Genomic DNA, 18722 nt, shown 5'->3' on the forward strand with positions numbered 1-18722 from the left:
ATGTCTGAAGCTGAGATGGCTGATCTCCATCAACCCCAACCATCTTCCTGTATAACTCTAAGCGGTAGAAGGTTTGCCCCCAGATTTCCATTAACTCTAGTTAGATGCCACGCTCGGTCAAATTAAGTCTTGGTATCAAGGGTGTGTCTCTCACATCACCTTTGGAATTGGAATTCGGGTATTTTATCCATGTTTGAACAGAAACTGTAATGAGGCCATGAGCTGAGTGGCCCTGGTCGATTCCAAACTGATTTTCACTGCCTTACTACAGTTCTATGGGGCATTGATGAGATTACATCTGGAATATTGCACGCAGTTTTGGTCTTCCTGCCTAAAAAAGGATATACTTGCCATAGACAGATTGCAGCAGAGGCTCACTATGCTGCTACTGAGAATGACTGTATTAATTAAAGCTTAGGAGGGAATCTGATTGAAACATTTAAATTATAACAAGACTGGACGGACTAGATGCCAGGAGGATGTTTTCTTAAGGCAGGGAGTCTAGAACCAGGGACACAATCTCAGGATACAGGGTAAACAATTTAGGACTGAGACAAGGGAAGATTTCTTCACCTGTGGAATTCTCCAGCACACCAAGCTACGGAGGTCAAGCCACGGAACATATTCAAGGAAGAGATAGATAAAGTTCTAGATTTTAAAGGCATCAAGAGGTACAGTAAAAATGTGGGAATATGACACTGAGATACACGATCAGCCGTGAGCCTACTGAGTGGTAGAGCAGGTTAGAAGGGCTGAGTGTCCTATTCTTACTCCTAGTTTCTATGTTACAGAATGCAATATTGGAAGATGAAATCATAATTCAAAATGGTGTGTGGGATCATTGAAACCTCAGTACTGATGAACTCAGTAGGGAGAAAGAAAATAGACATGCAGGGTGTCCTTGATTACCAGCGTGACCATGTCAACAGTGGACAGAGTAAGTTTTTTTTCTGGCTAAGCATGCAGGCCCTACCTGCATGGGATGTGAAAGCCTGTGAGAGCAATTGTCCCTTCACAGTGCAGGTTGAAGCCATCTGTAATCATAATGCACTGTATGTAAAATACATCGAGTGTCAAACCGTGTGGGATACAAGCTACCTTGACCATATTGTTGTTCAGTGCATGTTGATCACATTAATCTCCATGAAGCAGGATTACTTACAGGCAACATTTAAAGTGGCACTTGCAGACCATAATTCATTAAGACAATTCAAGATCCTGTAGGCTGCACAAGGGTTTAAATCTGGTTGCCTTTCATCTTGAAGGGTAAGTATTTATAGATTCATAGAGGCACACAGCACGGAAACAGACCCTTCAATCCAACTTTCCACGCCAACCAGACATCCCAATCTGACCTAGTTGCACTTGCCAGCATTTGCCCATATTCCTCTAAATCCTTCCTATTCATATACACATCCGGATGCCTTTTAAATACTGTAATTGTATCAGCCTCCACCACTTCCTCTGGCAGCTCATTCCACACATATACTACCCTCTGCATGAAAAAGTTATCCCTCAGGTCCTTTTTAAAACTTTCCCCTCTCACCTTATACCTATTCCCCTAGCTTTGGACTCACCCACCCTGGAAAAAGAACCTTGGCTATTCACCCTATCCATGCCCCTCATGGTTTCAGAAACTTCTGTAAGGTCACCACTTGGCTTCCCAAACTCCAGGGGAAAAAGCACCAGCCTACTCAGCCTCTCCCTATAACTCAAATGTTTCAATCCTGGCTATATTGTTGTAAATCTTTCTGCACCCTCTCAAATTCAACAACATCCAATAATATTCTAACGTGCAATGCCACCATTATTGGGCTATGTGAAGACGGAAGGAAAAGGTATTACTAATCATTTAGCATATAATGTATCCTAATGTCTTTGTGCAACATGATTTTTGCAACATTCATCGCATTATGATCCTTGTATCAAAAGGCATTCCCTGGCTCTTATTGTCATAATTCTTTCTGTTTCAACTGTATGGAAGAGTATGCTAAACCATAATTTGTGAGTGCTATGAAAGCTGACTACTCACATAACTGAGGACCTGTTCTGTTTCTGATGCTCCTAAACTGGTTTGTTAGAAGCGTGACCAAAGGACTCAACTTCTGCACAGGTTATTATCGCTGTTGCTGTGATGTAACAAGGACACAAAGAAATTGAGGAGCAACAGATCCACCTTTAGTCCATAACCAGCAGCACACTCCAGTGGCTACCCAACAGCCTCCATATGAAGCACTTAAGGTTCCCTCAAGATGTGCACCAATCACTGAAGTTAAGCATGCAGGTGCAGCAGGTGGTAAAGAAGGCAAATGGTATGTCGGCCTTCATTGCAAAAGGTTTTGAGTACAGGAATAAAGATGTGTTGTTGCAGTTGTACAGTGCCTTGCTGAGACCATATCTGGAGTATTGCATGCAACTTTGTTACCCTTTTCTATGAAAGGATGCTCTTGCACTTGAGGGAGTGCAGTGAAGGTTCATCAGGCTGCTTCCAGGGATGGCAGGAATGACATATGAGATGAGATTGACTAGGTTGGGATTGTTTTCACTAGAGTTCAGATGAATGAGGGGGATCTCATAGACACTCATAAAATTAGAGCAGGACAGGACATGGTAAATGCAGGGAGGGTGTTTCCAATGGTGGGTGTGTCCAGAACCAGGGGTCACAGTATTAGGATTCAGGTAAGACAAGTTAGGATAGAGCTGAGGAGATATTTCTTCAGCCAAAGAGTGATGAGCCCATGTAATTCATTACCACAGGAAGTAGTTGATGCCAAAACACTGAATGTATTCAACAGGCAACTAGGTATAGCACCTGGACCAAATGGATCAAAGGTTTTGGGGAGAAAGCAGGATTAGGCTATTGAATTGGATGATCAGCCATGTTCGTGAGAAATGGCAGAGCAGGCTTGAAGGGCTGAATGTCCTTCTCCTGCTCCTATCTTCAATGTTTCTATGTTTCTATGTGCAGGAAGTCAAAAGTCAATCATCCTCAGTGGTATTTCAACCACAATAGTGAGGAGCAACGTTGTTGCAGACTGAGGATGTCCCAGAATACTGTCACAGAATTATGCCAACTGCTGGAGTGAAAACTGTGACATGAAAGAAGGTGGCCTTTCAATCCTGGAGGCCTTCAAGGTGATAGCATTTGCCTGCTCCCAAGGATCCACTGGGGATTTGTATGGGATCTCCTAACCCTTGATGCATAAGTATATCAAAACTGTAAAGGATGTCTTTATAAGAATCCCTACAGTGTGGAAACAAGTCCACACCCAACTTTTGGGGCATCCCACCCAGACCCATCCCCTATAACCCACCCAATCTAAACATCCCTGAACACCATGGGCAATTTACCATGGCCAATCCACCTGCACATCTTTGGGCTGTGGGAGGAAACCGGAGTACATGAAGGAAGCCCACACAAACACGGGTAGAAGGTACAAAATCTACACAGACAGTCGCCTGAGGATGGAATCAAACCCGGGTCCCTGGCACTGTGAGGCCATATTGTAACACAGCTAGCTTCATGAACAAAAAGGATTTCATTATATCAGTCATCTATGATCATTGTTACTCTATCTTAGAAGTCTGCATCAGGCACCCCAAGTTACCATGACGCTAATATACCTAAAAACTGTCATATAACTCCTTCATTGCAAGGGTCAGATGCCTTCCAAAACTGGTTACTGGAAGACAAGAGCCTGTGCAATCATGGCTGATGACTTCATCATGTGATCCCTTGACTGAAGCTAAGCGTAGATACAATGCTACCCATCTTCAAACCAGGGCTATTTTGGAACAAATGAGAGACCTGCTGAGCATAAAGTTCTGATGCTCAAGTCAGACTGCAGGCCCTTTGTAGTACACAGCAGACAGGGTGTGCTGCCTAATCTGTGAATGCTGATCTGGCACAACTGCAACAGGCAACTGGATACTAAATAACTGGGACAGCAGCAGCAGTCATCTGAGGAGTTGGATGAGGACATTGCATAGGAGGAACAGCAACTTCTGCATGATAGAATACTGAAGCATCAGGTGCTGTGAACTGAACAGGAATTATTGACATACATCCCAGTAGAAATAAGCTGGGTGCAGTGATTATTCATTGTCTGTAAATTTGTTGCTGCTCAAAAGGCAAGTAATCCTTGTCCTTCCTCTCCCCCAAGGCAGAAGTAGCTTCTGTTTATTTGTTTGCTCTTCACTTTTGTTGATTCTGAATAAAAGTGAAAGCTTTCAACTGTTTGAAGGTAATAAAATGTGAGGCTGGATGAACACAGCAGGCCAAGCAGCATCTCAGGAGCACAAAAGCTGACGTTTTGGGCCTAGACCCTTCATCAGAGCTCTCTGATGAAGGGTCTAGGCCCGAAACGTCAGCTTTTGTGCTCCTGAGATGCTGCTTGGCCTGCTGTGTTCATCCAGCCTCACATTTTATTATCTTGGAATCTCCAGCATCTGCAGTTCCCATTATCTCTGAAACTGTTTGAAGGCTCTCTTTTATGTGGTAGACGTGAAAAATGTTAAGCTACCCTGGGTATTAAGGAAAGAGTAGCATTCCCTTATAAGATTCTAAAATGGAATGCTGGGTAGCCTCCACAGCTTGATTTTAAAACAATACATTTATGAATCGCACTTGTATTTGATGTAACATGTTAGCCACACTGCCAATAAGTCCCAAGAAGTATTTCTTTTTGGTTCCCCTCCCACTGTATGCCTGGTGAAGAGCATTTTCTGACTGAAAATGTTGATCAGGTCCATGGTGGGGCTTTAAAAATAGCACCGGTACTGTTAATCCTGGGAGAACCCTGTCGTGGTGAATACTTCCACCTTGGGTGAGAAGGAGGATAGGATGAGTGATAGCATCATAAGGGTGTGGGGCAGAGGTAACAAATCAAGTCTCAGAGAATAGCATGAGAAATCTCACTAGGGCTCACATAGAGAAACCCTAAATCAAACACTTCAAAATCAACACTTGTTAATTTTCAGTAAAATTCAATCCATAATTTCTAAATTTGTAGATGACATCAAATTGGGCAGAATAGACATTACAGCGAAAACTTGCAACAAACTATATTAATTAATTTGTACAGGTAAATAATTTGCAAATGAGGTTTAAAACATAAATGTGCAGTATTGCATTTTAGTAGGAAGATTAGAGAGGTCACTTATTATTTAGAAAGTGCAAATGGGATAGACAATCAGAGAGATCTTGGACAACATACACACCTATCCTGAAAAGTTGCACAAAGGGTTAGCAAGGCTATTAAAAAAAACAAAGCCCTATGCTCTACTTCTAGAGAAATAGAAATGAAAACTTTGGAAGTTATGCTAAGGGTGTAAAGAATCTTTGTTAGATCACTGCATGTAGTTCCGGTCACATTTTGTGAAGAGAAACTGCAGAGCGAGATGCCAAAAAATGCTGGATTACATATATTACAAATGGAGTGTATGTGTGTGTGTCTGTATTTGTATGTTGTCAAAGATTTGTACAGGATGGATACACAGAGAATGGTCCAGATCTCCTGATCAGAATCAAAAACTCTATGCCAGCTTCTGGGTGAAGCAATATAGATCAGGCCAGGAGGTCAATTCATGGAGTCGGCAGTGGTGTGCATTGTCTGTGAAGTAGCTGCTACATTCCAACATTTAAAAGTTCTAAAGGCACTTTAACAGGACTGAAAAGATGTGTACAGGGAATGTGGTTGGTGGGGGTGGGGGGTAAGTGAACTATAAAACAGTGGCAGAGTGGAAGAGGTGTAGGGCGGCATATATTGAGTGGTAGTTTGCCAGTTAGATGATGGGATAGGGTGTCAGATGTGTGGGTGTTTGGTGGCAAGTAATTGGATGAATACTTAGGGTAGGTTGGAGTGGTGTCAGGTCAAGTGAGAGTTGGAGACTGTCAGTGCAGGTCGGGGGATGGGGGGATTGGGGTGTGTATCACTCTGAATGATTGGGGAAACCAGTGGTCAGTTTGGGTCAGTTTTACAGTTAGCCAAGAATGAGAAGGTTTTAATTCCATTTACCTGATGGCTCATTGGATGTTTGAATTTCCAGGAAAATGCCTATACAGTCACCAGTGACAGGACTCCTGCATGAAACCAATGTGCCTCATCCAGTGTTCATCTGGTCTCCGACTATTCAGAAACCCGCATATCTAGGTTATAAATTTTGATAGAATGGATATAAGGAGAATGCTTTCTCCTGTAGCGAAAGTATAACTAGATGGCATCAAATCAGGATAGGTTCCAGGAAGTCTAGTAGGGAACTAAAACAAAACTGTCTTCCCCAAAAAGCGGAATGTGGAACTTGCAGCCAAAGGGAATAGTTAAAGCAAATGGCAAAGATTCATTTAAAAGGAATTAGACAAGCATTTGATGGAGAAGGCAACTGAGAGTACAATGATAAATTTAAATAAGATAGGTAAAAGCGTGAGTAAAATGTAAACACCTTATGGATTGGTTGGACTGAATAGCCTGTTTCATTGCCATATGTATTCTTTGTAAATATTAGTCAGGATGACTTCTCTGGAAATCAAACTACAGATATGAGAAACAACAAATTCAGTAAACTTTTTCAGTTTGACAATAATGTATATATTCTGAGTCAATGCCAATTTTCATTAAAATGCATCTGATTTAGTCAAATTATTTCCTATGTATTCTATTTTTCTGTGGAATGAATAATTACCAAAATAAGTACTTCTAAAACACCAGTATGTGACCCGACATCCTTTACATCTTAATCTGTCAGGTGCTATTTAGAGTAATCATGCTGGATGTGCATTTGACAGAGGTTTCTGCTGATTTTCTCCACCAATCGACTCTTTACTAATGGTTCTAAGACGGCCGTCAAGGATTATATTAATAACCTGCTGACCTTAATCAGATTTATCCAGTATCATGTACTGTTCTCAAAACGACAACCTGACATTTATTCAGACGCAGTATAGAGCTGGATGAACACAGCAGGCCAAGCAGCATCAGAGGAGCAGGAAAGCTGACATTTCGGGTAAAGACTCTTTTTTCTGAAGAGGTTTTCCTGCTCCTCTGATGCTGTTGTCCTGCTGTATTCATCCAGCTCTATACCGTGTATCTCAGATTCTCCAGCATCGGCAGTTCCTACTATCTCTGCATTTATCCAAACACTTTTAGACTCATAATCTGTATCTTCATTGCCATATTATGTAGCTGATACTTCAATTATTTTGCTGTCTCTCAACGATGTTAATCATTGAGCATTTTTTGAATTCAACGATAGGATTTTTCATTGTTAGATGTAACATAAAAGCATATACCACAACTGGTGTTTTCTATGTGTGTGGATCAGCCTGCAGGGATGTGAAATTTTCTGTTAATTGTATATGATGAATAAAATACAAGTCATTCAGAACACATTCAAGTGTTGTGCAAAATAAAATTAACATTCAAGTGACTCTTTTGTGACTCCATGTTCCTAAATGCTCAAGATGTTAACTACTTCCTGGGTGACAGGACAACAGGTGCAAGCTGCCTTTCAATGGTTTCACTCAAGTGGCCATTAGCCACTTGAAAATCCTGGCAATGAATACTGGCAGGGTACTTGACTATGAATTCAGCATGTACAAGTTCAATCTTGTTCTCATCCAATACCCACACACAACCTAGTTAATTTATTTCTTTAGCACACTCTGAGGATACTGAAACAGTACAGCATAAACACCGGCATGGACTAGTTTGGCTAAATGGCCTGCTGCTCAGTTGATGTATGTTCAATAGAATTCTGTATATGCCACTGCCTCTGCTAATCAATAACTGAATGTAACGGTATTTAAACTAGGGACTTCTCGCCCATATTACTAGTCATTAAATAAAGATTCTGACATGGGAATGTGTCAGGTATCTATTGACCATTCATATTGCATCGTCTACGTTGATTCCTTTGAGAAATATACCTTAGAATATACTGAGTCTGTAATTTGCTAGAACATAGAATCATCCTTAATGTTGAACACTGGATTAAAACAAAGTCAGGTCTGTTCTGACCTCTGAAGAGTCGGGGGGTAATTCAGCTGCTCAAGTCTGTTACACTACACAATAAAAAAAACTGATCTGTATCTCAATTTCATTTTCCCACTTTAATTCTTAAGCTCTAATACCTTGCCTAACATAGATCTATGAGGAAAGGTGAATAAGTGGAATAACAGGCACAGGAATAACAATGCATGATTAACCCATGCTTGATCATCGTAATGCAGGGAGTGTACGAATTTGAGTTGCCTGAGTTTAAATTTAATTTTAATTAGGCTGTGCTTCTCAGCAGGGGTATTATTTTCATGCCAGGGTAGCAGTACTTAAATCTACCTTGCATTATTTAAAGCTAACCTGCACTCTTAAACAGTAGCTACAATCTGGTGGCAGCAGATGCTGGAAATGGTTTGAAAAGAGTCTCTGAAGAGGGAAATTAATCAAAGTATCAATGCAGGTCATTGAATACTCCAATGTTAGTTGATGAAGTAATGCTGGCCTCAGTGCAGAAAGTGGAAAGGAAGAAGAGGCCAAAAGCGTTTGACAGTGAGAAGACAAGTAGGAGTAAATAACCAGGGTCATCAATGCAACCAATGAAGTCCTGAGAGTCTGGGTACAGTGAGGAAAGAAAAATAATAATTTTCGTAAGTGTTCAAAATCAGTGAATGCTTCTTCTCATATCCTTACAAATGAACTACTGGCCTCACATACTGCTCCATTCACTGTAGTGACTTCAACTACCTGGTGACATAATTGCATTATGTGCAGAGCCATTAGATATTGAAGCAACCCTTGTTCATACACAGCAAGATCTGGACAACATTCAGGCTTCGCTGATAAGTGGCAAGTAACATTTGCATAAGGGTCAGATCATCTGCAACAAGAGGGAACCTAACTTCTTTTTATTGGTATTCAATAGAATTACTGTTCCTGAATCTCCAATTGTCATTATCTGGTGGTTACAATTAACAAGTAAAGGAATCATATTAATATTGCGGCTAAAGCAGTAGGACATAGGAAAGGAATCTGTGGCAAGTAACTGACCTCCTGTTCCCCTAGTGCCTATCCACCATACGAAACTCCATGTTGGGAGTTTGTTAGAATATGCTCCGTTTGATGGACGAGTGTAGCTCTAACAACACACAAGAACCTCAACACCACCTCGGTCAAAGGACCCTCCTTGATTGGCATTACGTCCACGATATTCAATAATCATTCTCCTCACCACTGCGTACAGTGATAGCAGCACAGATCATCTACAAGATGCGCTGCAGTAACTTAGCACAGTTTCTTCGCCAACTAAGTCCAAACTTATCAACTATATTCTCTAAAACTGTGGTCTTCAACATGTAGACTGTAACTGACTGATCTCTGACTGAGTCAATCTCACTACTGACCCGCATTTCCTAACCATGTGTATCTCCGAGTTGATCTCACTGCCCGTCGCGTTTCCTTGCTATGTGCACATCAATCATAATACCATTGTGATACCATGTAGCTAAAGAAAAGTGCATGCTTTTGACAGGCCTTTTTGCTTGTTGCATCATGTTTCAATTTGGTCCCTATGGTCTATCATTGGAGGGTAATGTAAGAAATAGACAAGGAAGTAAAAACCAAAAGAACTGCAGATGCTGGAAATCAGAAACAATAACAGAAATTGCTGGGAAAGCTCAATAGGTCTGGCAGCATCTGTGGAGAGAAACCAGATTTAATATTTTGGGTCTAGTGATCCTTCCTCAGAACTCCATTCAAGGAAATCATCTGTAAAGCCAGTATATTATAGTTGAAATATAAGAGATTAATCAGCTCATCATGTCCATGCAGATAGATGCCTTTCAAGAACAGCTCAGCTAGTCCCACTCCTTTCACTCATTCTCTCTGGACCTGCAGTTTCTTTCTCAGCTTCTTTTCTAATTGCTTCATGCAGGTTGAAGAAATTACAAGTACATTGTTGTCCCCCACATTGAATAGCCAATCAATGCAAGCCAGCCAGGGGTTCCAGAAACAAATTATGACCACAAAAGTGACTTACCATGCTTCTATACTAAAAAGTATCAAGCAACATTTTGGATTTTCTAGAGGTTCAGCTTGGAAGTTGACGTGCAGAGTAACCAGTGTCGGGAACTATAAGATGAAGCAATATTGATGACAGTCAAACCTGGACCATTTAAAAGGAACCAAAAATGTACAACTTTCATGACGAATGCAAATATTAATTTCTATTAATACCAGTAAAAGATAAGGGCAATCGCCATATACGCCACCTAAGTATATTGGTAAGTAAAGAGGGGAATTTGGAACAACACCACACAATGATGCACAGTAAACTTAAGAATAGTGTTTTCTTGAACAGTGTGCTTTGGACAAAGAAAGTTGATGAGCTATAGGCTGTTTTGAAAGTTCAAGTTCTTTTTTCTCTAAACCAGCAGCAAAAGATCAGGTGTGTACTGAAGCATCATTTTCACATTTACAATCTTCTGGAAATGTATAAGAAATCATTTACAGATTGCAAAGTAATTCTAGAAGTAATAATTGTGGTATTATCTAACACCAATTTGAACCAACGCGCCAATGCCTTGATGTTCATTGTAGTATAATTCCTCAAACATCTGAGTGCTGCAGTGAAAGCTCAAGCAGCTGTCATCATGGTTGCAGATACCAGTGCTCAAAAGGGCTTGCAGGGTCTCACAACAGTCCAGCAATCTATCCTCCAGTAGGTTTTCTGAGACTCCTTCCTCCACATTGCAATCAGGGAACGATAGTAGTCCTGTTGAGCACCAGGAAAACAGCATTCATAATCTCAGAGTTAACACTTTGCGTCCTGTGACCCTTCATCAGGGAACCCAAACTTCCTCACCAGATCCAAAAGTTAACTCTGAGATTATGAATGCTGCTTTCCTGAGATAGGAGAACACTGGTGATCTACAGAACCTTCATCAGGGAACCTGAAATTCCTCACTGGGCCTGAAACGCTAACTTTGTTCCTTCCTTCACAGATGGTGTCAGACCTCCTGAGCTTTTCCAGCAACTTTTCTTTTGTTCCTGATTTACAGTATCTGCAGTTCTTCCAGGTTTATTCATAATCTCAGCATTGCCAATCCACCAGTTTTTGTTCGTTGACAGCCAACCCAGGGTCCAGGCATCTATCACATAGAAAGTTGGGCCTTCTGGGGCAGAGCTGCTTGAAGGTATCTTGTAAGACCATCTATAGTTCCTCCAACTGCAGATCAAGAGGCTCCGGCCAGCTATATCCACAAGTGCAGTACTGGAAGCATTAGGAAATGTAACAATATGTCAGATACGAAAAGACTGTTGTAAGGATGATCCACTGACTTTTGTCAATGGTTTATTTGATAATAAAGTTGATTTGGAACAGTTGTTTGTGGTAGTTTTTAATTCAACATGCTGCGTTGGTCAGACACAGAGATAGGATAAGGTGTGTGATGATTCCTGAACAGAGATTTTGGCTTGTGTTTAGTAGAATCTGAGTCAGATGAAACAATCATAGACATCTTGATCCTTCCTTCATGCATCCCCTTTTCCTGCTCTTCCTACCACTTCTGAACTGCTTGCTGCATCCCTGGTGGCAAGGACTGTGTCTTCTTAATGACTAGGTTGTGCAAGACACAGCAGATGAGACTGACCTGAAAAACAAGCTGTAGTGGATACTGCAGGGATTTTCCAGAGTGGTCCAGGTTGCTTAAGCATCCTGCTGCTCTGTTCTATAATCATAGAACCATAGAATTATTACAGCACAATAAGAGGTTATTAGGCTCATTATGTCTGCACTGATTCTGCATAAGAGAAAGTTCCATTTTTCACCCTTTCTCATTGCCCAACAATCTTTCTCCCTTCAGGTGCTTATTCAAATCCTTCTGGAAAGTCACAGTTGCATCTGTCTCAATCAGTCTCTTGGGCAGTGCATTCCATAGTCTACCAATTTACTGCTTTATTATGTTCTTCTTCATGTTGTCATTGCTTTTTCTTTTAATATCCAAGTTAAATCTGCGTCCCCTAGTCTGTGACCCTTCTGTCAATGGGAACAACTTTTCCACATCTACTTTGTCCAGATCCCTCATGATGAAACCTTTATTAAATCTCTCCTTAAACTTCTCTCATGAGAACATTATCTGCTTCTCCAATCTATTCTTCTTACTGAAATCTCTCAACTGTGGAACCATTCTGGTCAACCTCTTCTGCTTTCTCTCTAAAACTCACACACCCTTCCGAAAGAGAAGTGCCAGTTGGACACAATACCATACTTGGTACTGAATCAATGTTTTATTAATATTCCTTGCATTGTACTCTATGCCTATAATTATAAAGCACATGATCCAACATGCTTAACAATGTTCAGTTCGTATTCCACAAGGGCCACTCAGCTCCATACCTCATTACAGTCTTGGTCCAAACACGAATTTCATAGGTGAGTTGATAGTGATTGTCCTTGGCATCAGGCAGCATTTTACAGAATGTGGTATCAATGATTGAAGTGAAATGGAGTGATAAATACCCCAAAGGAAGATGGTTGTGGTAATTAGAAGCCAATTATCTCAGGCGCAGAACATCACTACAGGAATGCCTCAGGTTTAGTGTCCTAAACCCAACCACTTTCAACCACTGCATTAATGACCACCCCTGCACCAAAATAATGTCAGAAGTTTGCTAATGATTGTAAAGTTCAATACGATTTGCAACTTCTCAGATACAGAATTAGTCTTCCGGCATGCAGCAAAATCTCATAACATTCAGGCTTGTACTGATAGTGACAGATAACAGTCATACATAGAAGTGTCAAGAGATGACTATCTCCAACAAGATAGAATCTAATTATTCCATATCCCCTTTGCATTCAATGTACGATGTAGATATCATTTTTGAATCAAAACAATACTCATAGTGCTGAAAGTAAGCATTTATACAGACAAATTTAGAATTTCGTCACTAAATTTCCTCAGCCAGCAATTTCCAAACCTGTACCACCTAGAACAAACAGTTGCAGATGGATAGGTACAACGCTAGTTACAAGTTGCTCCCCTTGCTATCTTAGTTTGGAACTAAGTTAACATTATTTCACTGTCATTAGATCAAAGTTCTGGAACTCCTTCTCTATGGACTGCAATGATTCAAAAAGGAAGCTCACCACTGCATTTTCAATTAAGGATAGCGCATTTTCAATTAGGGATAGAGAATAAATGCTGGCCCAGTCAGTAATACCCACATCCTGGGAATGAATGACCAAAAAAAATCTCAGTTTTGAAATTGACAAGTAAAACCAGAGCCGTGTAATGTCCCAAAACACTTTACAGCCAATTAGGTACTCTTGAAGTGTACACTTAAAAGTGTAAGAAATGGCACAGTAGCATAGGGGTGGAATAATCACAAACACTGCTGCCCAACGGCGGCAGGGACCCAGGTTTGATTCTAACCTCGGACGACTGCCTGTATGAAGTTTGCATGTTGTCTGCATGGGTTTCTGCTGGGTGCTCCAGTTTCCTCTCACAGTTCAAAAGGTGTGGGGGTTAGGTGAATGGGCCATACTAAACTGTCTCGTAGTGTCCAGGGACATGCAGGCAAGGTGGATTAGCTATGGCAAATGCAGGGTCACAGGGATGAGTGAATGAGTCTGGAGAGAGGGGCAGGTCTGGGTGAAATGCTCTTTAAAGGGTCAGTGTAGACTGGATGGGTTGAGTGGCCTCTATTAGTACAGTATGGGTTCTATGATATTTGTATTATAATGTAAGGAAACATAGGAGTGAAAGTGGACATGTTGACATTTTGACAACTGGCAGTGATAATGAGCAGATGATCTGTTTGGTAATGTAAACTTGAGAATTAAATACTGGTCAGGGGCCAGATAGAATTTCCCTCAACTGAACAATGAGTAGATAGGCAAAAATTCGACTGAAAAAAAAAATCAGCATACTTTCTAAAAAATACAATGTACAGTCATTGATTTGAATGTATTGCATAAGGTATTGTTTATCAATATACATATTGATAAACATATGTATTAATGTGCTGACATTACTAATACCCAAATGCAAAGTTTCAAGGTAAAAATCTTTCTCTGGATTCTTTTTACTGCTTTTTCATATTTCTTTTTGGTAATGAATAAATCCTGTCCACATTTCATTTGTATTGAAATGATATTTCCTAATTTTATACCCAACTTTCAAAGTCTCGGCTTCCATACTGTCAACATACACATAGAAGGACATGTCTGTTTAGCAATTAAATCTCCCACAGTTCCAAATCAATAAAAAACAATGTCCTTTATTGACTCAAATAGATCTCGGACACATGTTGGCTGTTCACTTTAGATGGAGCACTGTGGACTTGGATTTGAATTGCAACCTTTAGTGACATACACATTAAATTATCCTGAACGGTTTAGCATTCTTCATTCTTGACTTGATCACAAGATGAAACTGTTCATGTTGACAATACAATTACCTCAGGTTGCCATGGAGATTACCATGCTTGTACTGTCCTCTAGCCTGAAGGAAATAATATGGGAAATTTGAAAACAGCATAAAAATGGTCATAGAATATCCAAGAATATTGTATAGGATTTTTAATTGAAAATTTTACAGGATAAATATTTACTGTTGCAAATATTGAACCTTATCATCATGACTTTAATGTATGCCTCCAGGATAAAATGGTTATCGAGTGATTGTTATTTTTGTTTCCAACCAAACTACATTATCAAAGATCCCTGCATCTTCTCAGTATTGTAAGTTAATACCTAAAAATAGTACATTTATCAGAATATGCTCTTTGTTACAAGAATTTGTTTTCTTTTATCAATATCGTAATCAAAATATCAATGTACTAAAAACAGACAAATGCCATAAATACTCAGTGGGTCTGTCATCAACTGTAGATTGAGAAAAATAGTAATATTTCAGGTCATGGGCTCTGCACACATTTACCAGATTGGCTGAGTATGTCACCAGCAGCAAAATTTTGCTTTTGCATTAGACTCTAATGGAATAGTGGTCTACTGCAACTTTTGGAATATTTTTAAAATACAAGCATGTAGATATCATACTTCAACCTAGATTAGACCACAGCTGGAACACCGAATAATTCTGGGCACCAACCATAGGAAGGATATATTGCCTTGGATGAAGTGCCAAATAGATGCATTAGAATTATACTTGAGTTCCAGTGATAAATCTACAATCAGGTTTGGATTCACTAGAATTTAAAACATTAAGAGATGTTTTGATCGAATTATCTGAGCTATTAAGACTAACATACCGGATAGATATGTCAATACTATTTGTATTTGTTAGGGGAGTCTAGAGTTAGAGTGCATAGTACAAAAAAACCTTTCAGGAGTGAAATTAGGAGACACTTTTTTCACAAAAAGGGTGGCAGAAAACTGAAATTCTCTTTCACGAACAGCAAATGATGCTACATCAATTGCTGATTTTAAAATCTTGATATTTGATGGCCAGAGATATTAAGGGGTATTCAGCAAATGTGGTTTGTGGGGGTGGGGTGGGGTGCATTTGGACTGAGGATGTAAGAACACAGTTACAATTGGAATAGGAGCTGGATTGGACGATATGGCTCCTTGAACCTGTTCTGCAATTCAATACAAGGACGACTGACCATCAGCCTTAACTCCACTTTTCTGCTCTGTGTTCTGAGGAAGGGTTACCGGGCCCGAAACGTTAACTCTGTTTTTTCCTTCACAGATGCTGCCAAACCTGCTGAGTTTTTCCAGCAACTTTGTTTTTGTTCCAATTCAAGCATATTGGTACAGTCAGGTGAGAAGTGACTTCCCTCTTTTTCCACTCTTCAGTTGACCATATTAAGCATTGCTTTAAGAATCTGCAAAAGAATTCAAAAGCGTTTAATTGTTTAAGTGATCCGATTGGAAAAGATAGACACAGAAGTTTTCTTGTGAGTTGTTTTAAATGTAAAGAAAATAGGATTTATTGTACTTAGTACTAAATGTGTAAAAATAATGTTTAAAATGCTCCAGGTGTAAATGTACATTAAAATTGTTCAAGATTTCAATAAACATCATTTGTACGTGGATCTTGTAGAGTGATGATTTGGCGGGTATCACGCTGGGCTCAATGGTCCTTCTGGAATTTGCTTCAGCCAATTTAAAGATGTTAGTGTCTGACTTCTGTCTTTACTGGAAACAGCAATGGCTGGATTGACTTTTTAAGACACTGCTTGCATTGTGTAGTTGGTCAAAAAGACAGGCAGGACAGAGGCTGTAGAAAGGCTAAATAGAAAAAATAGCCATTTAGGGTCTCTGTTCTTCTTCTTCTGCATTGCCTGGAGAAATGCACTTTCTTGGAAAATAAAAGGGATAAGTTTGCTCATGACATGATTTCCCCTCAGAAACCAGTCCAACTATCCAAGCATGGCAATTATAAGCTTATTTCAGAACCATTAGAAGTTTAGAAACAAGATAATAAAATGTGAGGCTGGATGAACACAGCAGGCCAAGCAGCATCTCAGGAGCACAAAAGCTGACGTTTCGGGCCTAGACCCTTCATCAGAGAGGGGGATGGGGGGAGGGAACTGGAATAAATAGGGAGAGAGGGGGAGGCGGACCGAAGATGGAGAGTAAAGAAGATAGGTGGAGAGAGTGTAGGTGGGGAGGTAGGGAGGGGATAGGTCAGTCCAGGGAAGACGGACAGGTCACGGAGGTGGGATGAGGTTAGTAGGTAGCTGGGGGTGCGGCTTGGGGTGGGAGGAAGGGATGGGTGAGAGGAAGAACCGGTTAGGGAGGCAGAGACAGGTTGGACTGGTTTTGGGATGCAGTGGATGGGGGGGAAGAGCTGGGCTGGTTGTGTGGTGCAGTGGGGGGAGGGGATGAACTGGGCTGGTTTAGGGATGCAGTAGGGGAAGGGGAGATTTTGAAACTGGTGAAGTCCACATTGATACCATATGGCTGCAGGGTTCCCAGGCGGAATATGAGTTGCTGTTCCTGCAACCTTCGGGTGGCATCATTGTGGCAGTGCAGGAGGCCCATGATGGACATGTCATCAAGAGAATGGGAGGGGGAGTGGAAATGGTTTGCGACTGGGAGGTGCAGTTGTTTGTTGCGAACTGAGCGGAGGTGTTCTGCAAAGCGGTCCCCAAGCCTCCGCTTGGTTTCCCCAATGTAGAGGAAGCCGCACCGGGTACAGTGGATGCAGTATACCACATTGGCAGATGTGCAGGTGAACCTCTGCTTAATGTGGAATGTCATCTTGGGGCCTGGGATGGGGGTGAGGGAGGAGGTGTGGGGACAAGTGTAGCATTTCCTGCGGTTGCAGGGGAAGGTGCCGGGTGTGGTGGGGTTGGAGGGCAGTGTGGAGCGAACAAGGGAGTCACGGAGAGAGTGGTCTCTCCGGAAAGCAGACAGGGGAGGGGATGGAAAAATGTCTTGGGTGGTGGGGTCGGATTGTAAATGGCGGAAGTGTCGGAGGATAATGCGTTGTATCCGGAGGTTGGTGGGGTGGTGTGTGAGAACGAGGGGGATCCTCTTGGGGCGGTTGTGGCGGGGGCAGGGTGTGAGGGATGTGTCGCGGGAAATGCGGGAGACGCGGTCAAGGGCGTTCTCAATCACCGTGGGGGGAAAGTTGCGGTCCTGAAAGAACTTGGACATCTGGGATGTGCGGGAGTGGAATGTCTTATCGTGGGAGCAGATGCGGCGGAGGCGGAGGAATTGGGAATAGGGGATGGAATTTTTGCAGGAGGGTGGGTGGGAGGAGGTGTATGCAGGAGGGTGGGTGGGAGGAGGTGTATGCAGGAGGGTGGGTGGGAGGAGGTGTGCAGGAGGGTGGGTGGGAGGAGGTGTGCAGGAGGGTGGGTGGGAGGAGGTGTAAACAATTAGGTTATGGCTAGAAGATTCTCCTTCTCATTGTCCAAAGTGATCATGTCTACACCCTCTGATATCTGGATGTTTTGGTAATAGGTCATAGAGTTATCGAATCTTACAGCACGGAAAGAGGCTTTACCATGCCGACCAGATATCCTCAACCAACCTAGTCCAATTTGCCTGCAATTGGCCCATATCTCTCTAAACCTTTCCTATTCATGTATCCGTCCAAATGCCTTTTAAATGTTGTAATTGTATCTGCCTCAACCATTTCCTCTGGCCCAGGGTTGGGTCTTTCACATGCATCTAAATTAATCGTCTGTCCAAAGAAAAACAATAAATAGACACCTTTCCTTCGAATACACAGTCTTTCTACAAGGTAGTGAATTCCAGAAAACAGGGTTTGGACCCTTTTCTTTCCTTCAGTGGCATTGCTTTGCTTTATCATTCAGATGTGATACAGTTGGTGCACAGTTTGGGTCACTGGTAGAAGACCATGCATGATTTTGTGTAACATGTGATCTTGACAGCTTGCTCTTCAGCTATTGGAGATATGTCAAGACATCAAGTCCTGGAACCACCTTGTTAATGCAACTTTCTTGTATGCTCACAGTCAGTGAGGCATACAGTATTCAATTGCCTACTCTGCTGTTGAGGACTCTTTGGACTGCATCTTGTTCTCACCAATCTCACCTTCAGCCCAGCATCTTGCTGCGATGGGTGGCTACCAGAGTGAGAAGCCCTTAACAGGAATTATGAATACACATCAAGACTGAGCATTAGGATCAATCTGAACTAATGGGTTAGTCTTGAATGAATGAGAAGTCCTGATCCTTGTTCTTCAATATCCAATCACTGACAGTGTTATTAGTGATGCTCCTAAA

The 18722-nt window shown here is 41.4% G+C and overlaps 1 long non-coding RNA gene across 1 annotated transcript in view; it reads right to left on the reverse strand.

Moving 5' to 3' along the window:
• Positions 1-14566: 14566 nt before the first annotated feature.
• The window catches only part of LOC125448159 (uncharacterized), a 39452-nt gene continuing 35296 nt past the window's right edge, over positions 14567-18722 (reverse strand). Inside the window, exon 5 of the long non-coding RNA XR_007246656.2 lies at positions 14567-15845. This is a non-coding gene — a long non-coding RNA (uncharacterized LOC125448159). The remainder of the gene's footprint in view (positions 15846-18722) is intronic.

This window comes from Stegostoma tigrinum, chromosome 2 (assembly GCF_030684315.1).
Source record: "Stegostoma tigrinum isolate sSteTig4 chromosome 2, sSteTig4.hap1, whole genome shotgun sequence".
NCBI classification, from domain to species: Eukaryota; Metazoa; Chordata; class Chondrichthyes; order Orectolobiformes; family Stegostomatidae; genus Stegostoma; species Stegostoma tigrinum.